Source organism: Apium graveolens, chromosome 3, assembly GCF_009905375.1.
Source record: "Apium graveolens cultivar Ventura chromosome 3, ASM990537v1, whole genome shotgun sequence".
Lineage (NCBI taxonomy): Eukaryota > Viridiplantae > Streptophyta > Magnoliopsida > Apiales > Apiaceae > Apium > Apium graveolens.
Window position 1 is genome coordinate 77,159,463 of NC_133649.1, and position 12,461 is coordinate 77,171,923.

Below are 12,461 nucleotides of genomic sequence, written 5' to 3' on the forward strand. Positions count from 1 at the left end.
CCAACATATGTACTATACTCCGCTGGTCAGTCGGAATACAGTTAGATCCATGCCCATCCGCATTGACCTACCATTATATCAGGTACCCAGGCACACTTTGGCCTAATAAATCATAGGGTATAGTCCATTACTGGCTCTTTTCGTAACCATCCAGTCCATAGAGTATTTGATGATAAACCATTTTGGTTATAATATCATAATTAAGGGTTCAAAAATAACCCAGAACAATAGGTACTTGCTCAATAGATCAATAATTAATAATGAAAGAACATGAATAAGGAATACTTAAAATATTTAACTATTCTGGATTTAGAATACGGGTAAAATACTTGCCTTAATTGATCATGCATCTAATATTTAACCATCTAGCCACATAAATCTTTCTCGGATCGACTTTAATCTACCTATGTCCTAAAACAACAGGTTATCTTTTTACTCATCATTCATTATGTTCTGCTTAGACCATCTCATCTCTGAGTCTACTCGTCTCCGATTTCATATATGAACAAGCTTTACTCTTAATCTCTTAGTTTGGTCTTCAAAGCCTTGAACTATGTATATCTATATATCTTAATGACTACTCCTTAATTTACCCATGACCCAAATCCTATATATTTTTCCATATCCATGGACTATCCAATTAGCTTCAATTGACCCATCTTAATTACTAATTACCTATTTTTGAATTTCAAAATCAGCCTATCTATGGAAAATAATTACAAAAAAAATAAATCATGCATGATTTGCTCATTCTGTTAAATCACTCTTTCACTCTTCCTCCAAACTTCTCTCTCTCTCTCTCTCTCTCTCTCTCTCTCTCTCTCTTCTCTCTCTCTCTCTCTCTCTCTCTCTCTCTCTCTCTCTCTCTCTCTCCCTCTCTCTCCCTCTCTCTCTCCCTCTCCCTCTCCCTCTCCATCTCCCTCTCCCTCTCGCGCTCGCTCTCCCTCTCGCGAATTAGAAGCTACAATGGATGACCATTGGATCTGAAAACTGAATCTTGGCACTGAAACGTTATCAGAATCATGGAATCTCAAGGTATTGCTTATCACCAGTTTCTAATTTGTTGTTGGATTATTATCTGTTATTTTTGTCATGCGATTCACCGGACTATACATTATGTGCGTTAATCACTAATCGTAGGATCCAAATGTGTTCGTGATCGTAATACTGAAAATATTTTGAATGCATCACACACCTCAGATAATCAAGGTATGAAATCTGATGACCATGTCTCATTGTTACACTTTTTATTTTGTATTTGATAATGATTTTTCAGTTTTTGTCCAATTAGAAAAAAAACGTCGCGTTCGTGGCCGAAATGTAGATTCCATTCTTACAGACATGACTAATTCCCAGAGTGCAAATACCAGATGATTTCCTCCTGCAATGATTCATGTAAAGTTTCTTCATTTTACTGACGTAGTTTGAATCTAAAAGTTATTATGCAGACGTTAATAAGTTTATCTTAATTCTTTGCTTCAGTTAAACCCGGATCTGATCCAATAAATATGCGTGGAAATGCATTGTCAGATAGTAGCAAGGAGAATCAGAATCCACTAATTTTGTCAGGTAAAGCATCTCTCAGCCGATCAACTATTGAACATGGCCAAAGCAGGAAATTCTCACAATTTTGATGTATAGTTAATGTTGTTTATTTGTGATTGTTACAGGTACCAAACCACAGTCGTTCAATCAGTCTTTGAGGACTAATAATGCAGAATATCTTAGCCGTAATCCTCTAAAAACAATTAACGGTAACTTGAATTGCTGAACAGTCATGTATGTTAATAGGCCTGGTATTTTAAGTTAACTTTGTATTCCCCTTTAATGGATGCAGGTAATTCTGCAAGCCGGTCTCCTTTGACACCCTTATCAAAGAATATCGAATTTAGTCAGAATTTACAGTCTACAGGTTCGTCCACTTTGAATGGTTTTTATTTGCTTCTTAATGTAATACTAATGTTGTGTTCACACAATACCATGATCAACATTCAGTGGAATTGAAAATAAGTTTTTCTCTATTCTTTGCTTTAGTTAAACCCGGATCTTATCCAATAAATTTAAGTGGAAATGCATTGTCAGGTAGTAGCAAGGAGAATCAAAGTCTAATAATTCCGTCAACTATATCATCTCTCAGCCGATCAAGTATTGAACATAGGCAAGGTCTGTCATATACTACGGTTCAGATAAAACTCTGCTTCCGAACATTCTAACGATTTGAGTATGTTTAATGTTTTTTATTTGTGATTAATTGAGGTACCAAGCCTTCACCGTTTAAGCATTCTGTGAGGATGAAAGTCTCAGAATATCTTAGCCCTAATGCTCTAAAAACAATTAATAATAACTTGAATTACAGAATATACGTATATGTTATTAGGCCTAATATTTTAAGTTTACTTTGTATTCCCCTTTCATGTATGCAGGTAATTCTTTTAGCGAGTCTCCTCTGACACCCCTATCAACAGATCTCGAATTTAGTAAAAAATTACCTGCATATTAGTCCACTTTGACATGTTTTTGTTTGCTTCTTAATGTAATACTAATGTTGTGTTTATACAATACCATGTTCAGCATTCGGTGGAATTGAAAATAGGTATCTTAAACACACAGAGCTGCAAGATATTAACGTTGAACTATGTAAGCAACAAATCTCCGGAGATTTGCCATTGTGTTTGGAAGATTTAGGCAAACAGTCTCTGCGCACTCTTGACACGACAAAGGATGGTAAATTCCCAAGTTTACATTTATAGCTAGAATATTCTTAATTTTAATATACCATTTGATTATGCAGTTCCAGTTGTCGGTAATTACCAATCCAGTGATAAGGATGGATTAGCCACCGGACAGATGTTAATGTCAACTCTCCATGAAGTTCAGGTTGACAGTAATTTCCAACCCAGTTTTGAGAAACTAGGTACTGACGGATATTGCCTCAATACTAAACCAAATGCAAAACCAAACCTGAAACAACCTGGTAAACAATAATAAGTGTGGTCAGTTTTTTTTTACTAAAGAATCCTGTTTAATAATATAAATGTCTTTACTGGAAATTGCAGGAAAAAAAACCAAATGAGGGTGCGTCGAAAGAACTGCAGTTTTAAGGAACACAAAATATTCCTGAGTACACTGACGGATGATCCAACTTTTAGCGAAAGCATTGTGCACAAGCCTGTGGGAACTGCGTCACCTTCACATGCTTCTCAAACATCAGACACATTTTACTTGACTCATAGTTGGAAAAATTTGTGTTCAAAATTATATTATATTACCTGAATTGGTTATGTTTTTCTCCAGGTAAAAGAAAAAATAGGCTGTGCGGAAAGAGTCCGCGTGACAGAGAATTACTCGATAATTCTCTATACACGCCACCTGGAAACACTTCACGTTCATATTGTTCTCAAATATCAGGTCAAAACATAACCAAAGTTATTTTTTATTACAGTTGTCCATGGTTGTCTTATTGCTATATTGGCAAAAAACAATTTTTAAATTGTTAAATTTAAAAATTTATATTGGCAAAAAATTTTGATAAATTTTGGGTCAATTATGTAGGTGTACAGATAAATGGAGAAACATGCGCAACTCCTGATACTCCATGCGTTCATAAATTACGACCTATGGGATTTGAAGGTGCGTTTCAAAATCAAAATTGTAAATTAAAGATGCTTACTATTTATGCAAATAAAGATAGTAGGAGTTGATCTTATTAACAATGTTGTTGTTGTAGCACGAGAACAACGAAATATGGCAGCTCCAAAAACTAATCAAAGTCCAAGAGTACTGTCACTTTTGTACTGCCCGCATCCACTATATTTAAATGACCACAAGTAACTTTAGGTTCCAGCAGTGATATCACTGTAAAACAACAATCCAAAAAAACCTGTGGTAAAATTAGTCCAGGTTCTTCAGCATATGATACATCTTCCGTAAAAAGTTATTATGAGCAAGGAGATAGTTCAGGTTCTAAGAACTTATTAGGAGAATTTAACAATGTTGAAGATTGTGACAGCAGCGACAATGATTGTATATCTAGCGGTATGAACTTAAATTCAGTTCCATTCTTAATTACTCTGATATTCCACAGTCATGATAATTTCAAATTTTGTAGGTGATTGTGACGATGTTGATGTACATGAATTTGACAATACTGTTATTAAGTGGAGTGAGTACCTCGATGTCGGTGATCCTGATAGAATTTGTTCAAAGTGTCAGGCCATCATGTGGAATCATGAAAGAAACAATAAAAGTGTGACAAAAAAGCCTCCAACTTTCTATCTTTGTTGTAAAAATGGTCAGATAATTCTTGAGAAAGAAAAGCAACCTCCCGAGCCTCTCGCTTCACTCCTTACTGGTGGATCCCATTTTAGGCATTTCAAGGAAAATATTAGAATGTACAACTGTATGTTTGCCATGTCTTCCACCGGAGGTCAAATTGATCGTAGTATCAATCGTGGCGGTGCTCCTTACTGTTTCAAGGTAAAAGGTGTAAATTACCACAGTATGGGAAGCTTTGTACCACTTGATGGTGAGATCCCCAAATTCTGTCAACTCTACATATATGACACTGAAGATGAAGTACATAACAGAATAAATGCCGTTAAGGGAGGACACGATGTCGTGGATGAAGATATCGTTCAGTCGTTGTTAGAAATATTGGATAAACATAATCGTTTGGTCAAAGTTTTTCGTATGGCACATGAAAGAATTAGTCAGAATGCAGTTGATGAATTTAGATTGGTTCTAATATCTTCGTCTTCCGCATCTAGTCGACCTAACTATATTGGTCCATCGAATGAAGTTGCCGGGTTGATTGTCACTGACGAGTATGCTAAAGGATACATGGATACAATAATCCATTCGAGAACCAATGGATTGGAGAGAATTTTTGAAACTGATCCACGGTTTATGCAGCTTCAGTATCCTATTCTTTTTCCTCATGGAGACATCGGATATTACCGTCAAATCCCTTTAAACAGACCAAATCAAAAAAATCAGAAACAACGTCAGAATACCAAAAATGAAGATCCAGATGAAAAGGGGAGAGAGAATTCATCACGATGAAAGAATATTACAATTATAAACTCATGATACGGCCTTCGGAAGGTATATTCAAAATTATGACCTAAATTTGAACACTTATATATTAGTTTTTTCTACCATTCTAATTTTCTCCGAAATTGTCTCATGTATATTCAGGTTTGACTCCACATCTAGGAGGCCGTTTATGGCAGCAATATTTTGTTGACGCATTTACTGCGATTGAGCAATACAGACTTGACCGGATCAGAGGTCACCAGACTACAATTCGTTCTGATATGTACCATAACATACAAGATGCACTAAACAAGGGTGACAATAATCCTAAAAATGTCGGCAAGGCAACAATTTTACCAGCCTCCTTCACTGGCAGTAAAAGATACATGAACCAGTATTTCAAGGATGCAATGGCAATTTGTTGAACACGTGGACACCCATCATTGTTCCTCACGATGACCACTAACACAAAATGGCCTGAAATTCAAAGGATGTTAAAGTTTCTACCTGGTGTTGATGTTGTTGACACACCCGACGTCATTGCAAGGGTATTTAAAATGAAAGTTGACCTGTTTCTTGATAAAATAAAAAATAAGAACTGCTTTGGATATTGTATTGGAGGTATGCTATTTTCAGGATTTCTTCCTCTAACAATTCTTTTATGATTTAATATTAATATGACATGTATGTTCAGGCTTTATTTAATTATTTTCATTAATTTCATATTACAGTAATGCACGTCATAGAGTTTCAAAAGCGTGGATTGCCACATGCTCACATGCTAATATGGTTGCATCAAAACGATCATCTTAAAACAACTGAACAAATAGATAAAATGGTTTTTGCAGAAATTCCTGACCCAAGTATTGATCCAGTTGGTTACGAAGCTGTCAAGAATTACATGATCCACGGTCCATGTGGCACTGACAGTGTCAAGTCTCCGTGTATGATTAAAAACCGTTGTATTAAACATTTTCCTAAAAGGTAATTCATCATCTTTTACATTAAATTAGTTTTCTAAAGACTGCTGAAAGAATACAACATTTAATTTTTCACCTTTTAGTAAAACATTCCTTTTAGATTTATTTTAATTAAATTGAAACATCGTTCTTTTCTTTTTAACAGGTATAATTCTCACACATACTTTGACGACTGTGGCTTTCCCATCTATATGAGGAGGAAAACTAGAATTACCGTAAAGAAAAAGGGAATTGACCTGGATAATTGGTATGTTGTCCCCTACAATCGAGATCTTCTAATAAGATTTCAATGTCACACAAATTTGGAGATTTGTAACAGCTCCAGAGCATTGAAATATCTGTTCAAATATTGTTTAAAAGGACATGATACCTCCACCATGTGTCTGAGGAAAAAAATAAACAACAAAAAAGGGTGCACAACCACAATCACTCCTGAGAAACGGCCGCTTGATGAAGTCAAGCAATACTTGGATGGAAGATATGTTTGTGTATCTGAAGCATCATGGAGGATATTTGGTTTTGACATCCATTCCCGGTGGCCTTCCGTTGAACGATTGCCAATACATCTACCGAATGACAAGCATGTGTCGTTTAAAGGCTCACAAAATCTACAGGAAGTTTTCGACAATGCTGGAACAAAGAAAAGCAAATTAGAAGCATGGTTTGATGCAAATAAAACATATGCAGAGGCCCCAAATTTAACCTATTCAGAATTTCCAAGTAAGTTTACATGGTATCCACAACCAGGTATCTGGAAACAGAGGAAAGAGGTGATGTCATCAGTAGGCTTGCTGAAGTACATTCATCTAGCGGTGAACTATTATATCTCCGCATGCTCCTGCTCAGGATTAAAGGTGTTGTATGTTTTGATAATTTGAAGACAGTCAACGACCATGTTTATAACTCCTTTTACGAAGCCTGTGCCGTGCTAGGTATCCTCCAGAATGACCAGCAATGGCACGAAGCTATAGGTGAAAATGCGCATACATCCATGCCTCCAAAATTACGTGCCATTGAACTATGTCCACCTAATTTAATTAATGAATATGTCATTTTGCTTGCAGGAAGGTTGATAGCATGCTTCAACTTTGAGTATTTTCCAGAGCTTTCATCTTGCTTATGGCTGAATTATTTTTTACAGTTATTGTCCACGTGACATTATTTGCAATTTCGATTGCATAATAATGTTTTTACCCTGTTTTCAACATTTGTTATCTATATATTTTATTTTTAATCCTTCATAACTGTGATCAGCGTCATCACACATAAATAAAAGTTTAGTTTACAATATTTAAATATTACCTTGATCATCTACGTTTAATGAAGCATGGTTGAAGCACTACTTTTATTAAAAAGTAGTGCTTATTTATCAAGGACCCTGTCGTACACCATTTAATTTGACATTCAATGTCATTTATGGACATAAGATTTTATAATGGAAAGAAATGTTTAATTTCAAATTGTATAGCAAAAAGATCATTTTTTCAAGAGAAGACAAGTTCTTAAATTTGACTCGAAACATTCATGATGAGCAGCCTTAAATTCAAAATAAAATGTCAGACTATATGTTTTAAATTCCCCGCATTACTTAATAATGAAATCTACCAAATGTAACTACTTGCCATCTCATTATACAAGTTTCCATGATATTTCCCGTGAATAACCTCAAAATATGCTCCTTAATTTTAACATTAATCAATACCTTAATTATGGCAATCCTGATTCACACATTGCTTTGTTTAGGATTATGATATAATATGCGTATTGTTTGTGATTTGCAGAGTATACCACAACCTATAAAAATTATCCTAACTGCCTACAATTAAGATGACAATATCTTCCTTTAAAATTGGTGTTATTGAGTATCTTTACCATATTCAAAATCGATCATATTCTACTTAGACGGTACTATATATTCGGTAACTTTCATATTTGTTCTACACTAAAATTGTTGAAGAACATACAGGTTTGTACATATATTTCTCTTCAATTTCAACAAAAAATACAATACACAATACATTAATCCTATAAATATTTATCATCTTTCAGCCAGGTATGGATGACCATCAACATTTGTCCGATCTGAATGCCACTCAAATTGCATGGACGTTGAAAGTTAGGGTGACAAGAATGTGGAGGTCAATGAATGGTCATTGAGAGGTCTCGAGGCACAATCTTATTTTACTCGACTGTGAGGTGTGATTGCCTTTAATCTGTTGCAAGTATAATTGAGTTCACCACGTTTCTATTGTTCATATTCATTATTCATGCATATACTCTCTTTATATTATAAAATACGCACATGGTTGCAGTTGTTTCCCCTGCTATTTGGAATCAATTTTCCGGACTTTTGATTCCAAGAACCTTATACAGTATAAGGAACATAGGTATCATGACTGCAACTGGTTTGTACAGGCCCGTGCGTAACACAAACTGCATAGGTTCCTACCCATCACTATTGTGGATGTTGTTCCAGTGGATACTCTAATGATTCCGCGGCACAAGTTTGAATTGACTCCCTTGCCTGCTATTTCCGACGCTCTTTTGAATTCGAATTATGATGAGATGCCTGTTTACTCTAGAGGTATTGAATTTTAAACGTCGACAATCGAGATTTCTAAAGTTATAAACGTTAGTAATTTACAATGTCAAAATAGATGTTATCAGTGTTGTTGAAGACTTGGAACTAAAGCGAACAATCCTGAGCAGATTTGGTTTAAGGGATATGATCCGCTTCAGACTAAGTGATGGAGAGTAAGATATTACGTATTCTGTTTATATAATGCAGATTTGTACAATCAGAATGTTTAGATTACCACGTCTTTACTTTGATTTCAGGACATCGCACCGTGTTTATTTTGTGGGTAATTTCCCACCGAATATAGATTTTTTATACCAGGATATAGGAACAGAAAGGAAAATTGTCATCCTTGCATCTGTCTGCATTAACGTTTACCAAGGTTTAATTTTTGCTTTCCTACATGTACTAATTGTTTTTGAAAAAGTCAACAGTCTGACTCTCAAATTCCATTTAAAGCATTCCTAAAGCATTCTATTTTTTCTATTTGAAAAAAGGTATAATTCGCATAGGTAATTTGCCCTCAAAAAGTATCTTCATCAATATTGATTATCCCGATTTCGTCACTTTGAGACAGAGGTATGCACATTAAATCAAATCACATTTAAATTATTATATAATTTACTATTCATACTCTAACTTTGTTTTCCTTTTGTCATGTAGGTTAGTGAATATCGACAACTGATGCATTAAAGAGATATTGCAGCTGGGGCATTTTATTATATTTATTAGTTTACGATATTTAACTAAATAAAGTTTTATCGATATTCAGAATAAGCGTGCAAATTGTTTTACCACAAATATTATAATTTGTTATTCAACGTGTATGTTTCTCATGTTTTTGGATTTTTAAATTATCTATTTAAATTTTTTGGTTGAATTACGCCGTAATTATCTTATGCAATATTTAATGTAATACTTCTCTGTTCGGACTACGATATTACTATATTTAATACAAGCACGAAATATTTACCATATTCTAAATACTATCACGCTTTATCTAAGTAATCCAGTACTTAGATTACTATTTTTACTAATCTGTAGTTGTATAAATTGTACAAATTAAACTTAAGATATACAATATTGATTGCAAATATATAATTACTAAGTCCTCAATCAACCTTGAGAATAATGTCATTGCAACAAGGGAGCTTTTCCATTGTTCAGCCAATAAGATCCATAATATAAATACATCATATTAAATTTGGAAAGTGTTTTAAAATCAGATCACATCCAATAATATAAATAGCTACAAAACCAAATTTCAAGCACAATAAACCATAATATTAATACATCATGTACCAGACATAAATATATTAATCGCATTGATCCAATATGAAATGTAGTGTAGATTAAACAAACTATTCGATAACTATATCGAATATTAAATCTTTTTGCTGAAAAGTAAAAACCAAGTTATCGCCTATTTGTAGCTCATTATCAGTCGCAAATTGGTTCAATCCAGCAGAGAATCGAGGTAATCCAGTAGAAAACACTATCTTAACATTCCAGGTTAAAAGACCCATCCTAAAAGTTACAATTTCGCCACTTATCCATGTCCTACCATTCGGCTGTACAGCTGTTGGGATATAGTGAAAGATGATATATCTTCGTTATATCAATTAACCACGCAAAAAAAGTCTATGTAAATTGATCGAGTAATGTAACAATACCGCTCTGTGACATGTGTTGTTCACATTTGAAGCAGTCATTGTTGCGGTGAACTCCATTCCCAGGAGTTAATCATTTTCCTGATCACTTATATTATTTTCTGCAACATCATCAGTTACGTCTTCAACATCCATATCCAAGTTGTCTTCTACTTGCTGAATTCCTTCTTCAGGAACTTCTGCAGCATGATCAGTGTTAACTGTAATATTCATATGAACAATTTCTTCTAATTCCTCCACTCCACCTGGAAGCTGTTCATTAATATCTACAGAGAAGTAGCAAAAGGTATTAATATTATTATCATGGTCACCCGCATTTCCATTATTACCGTTTGACTGCATAGCTTCATTAACTACTATAATTTTTTTAAAAAAATTATCTTTCTAAAAATTGGGATCCTAGTCACTAGAAAAATAAAATGGTATGTAGTATTTAAAGTAGTACCATTTCTTGAAGAATAGCTGACCATAAGTTTTTCATTTTTTGAACTATCAAAAATGATAGTTTCAAACTTCCCAGATCCTCTATAGGTAAGCAACATGAAATCCTTCCTCTCAAATACAAGTGTATCTCTTTTGCGCAAATGAAATATCACTAGCACATATCCAAGGCAGTAAAACTATCCATTTGATGAGTTGTATGAAACAAAAGATTCATGCCCTCCAACCCGGATTTTCCCTATGTTTGGAGCTTTTGACTGTATTTGTACCGCACCAAACTTGGTACAACCTTGGAAAGAAACAATAAATAATGTTATTTTTATGAATTACACATAAAAGCACAAACATGTACGAATGCACAAACATATAATTATACATGTTCTTCAATTTGATCATAACGGAAAATACTCACAAATCCTTCGCATGCCGAGTATCTTTAGACACAATTTTCAAGAATGATGTTTCCGCCAACAAGTTTCCTGCCCCAAAAAAAATATTTGATGAGTTTCTACAGATGTACAATTTCCTTAATTCACAAATAATTTATATGTAGAAATCAAAATATTTAACTTATGACAGTACCTCTATCAAGATCTTTAGCATAAACTTCATGTTTATAGATGCAAACATTCACGTTGTTCACATTATAAATATCATTATGCATTCTATACAAGATAATATAATCTCCAACTCCAAGTCCTGTGTCTGATACAAAATCAGCCTATCCTTTCCCAAATTTGCAATGTCCTCCAATCCTCTCTACCTCGCATTTACATTCCTTAGTAGTAAACATCAGACTGACCGAGTTCCCATTTTTCAAGTTTTTGTAGAAATTCTCCGTTCCTAGCTTCAGTGTCTAACATATATACAAATAATTGGATAATTATACACCTATACCAACTGATATGAAAGTATAAATTTTAGCTGATATGAAAATAATTCCAAAATCTATCATACCAGATCTATCGCATTTTCTTGCAAGTCTGTGCTATTTATGCAGATAAGGTAAGATTCACTTTTGTTCAGAATTGCATCATAAACTAAGCGAGCAATAGATTTCTGAAACTCAATGTTTCCATACAGGACAACGAATTCATCCTGTTTCCATTCAGGTTTATTCTTCTTCCACTCATTTGGATGTATTGTCGGGTAGTTTATTTCAACTGCGGATTCCTTATATATCTTCACATTAAAAACTACGTCCCCATAATAATCAAAGAGAACAAAGTTATATATCTTAATGCCATAGTACTCCATGAAATGAGCAAGACCACATATTTTACCGACTTCTGAATCACATCGAGCACGCCATATATGTGTTTTACAGTATATCTTCAAGTGATCTGGAATTCTTCTACCACAAAAACCTTTAAAATTCGGTGGCACTCTCTGATGAAGTACCATTAAATCAAAATTTCAGAAGATTATGAAGAAATTAAAACTATATAAATGAATGTTGTAAAATCTACACTTACAATTTGCCCGAAATCAGAAACTTCCACATTTGCTGCCAGAAAGCTACATATACTATCTTCATTGTATGTACAATTAGTATTATGTTAATGTACCTAAATAAAACAGTATACTGACTAAAGGTTAAATTCTTACCTAAATCTGCTACATTCTTCGTTGTAGAATCTGATGCTCTCTTCATCTGTAATTACATAATAAATTTATTCCAATAAATATAAATCATGAAATTTACTTAAAACCAAGATGGATGAGATACAGAGCAGAAATTTCACAAGAACACTACAT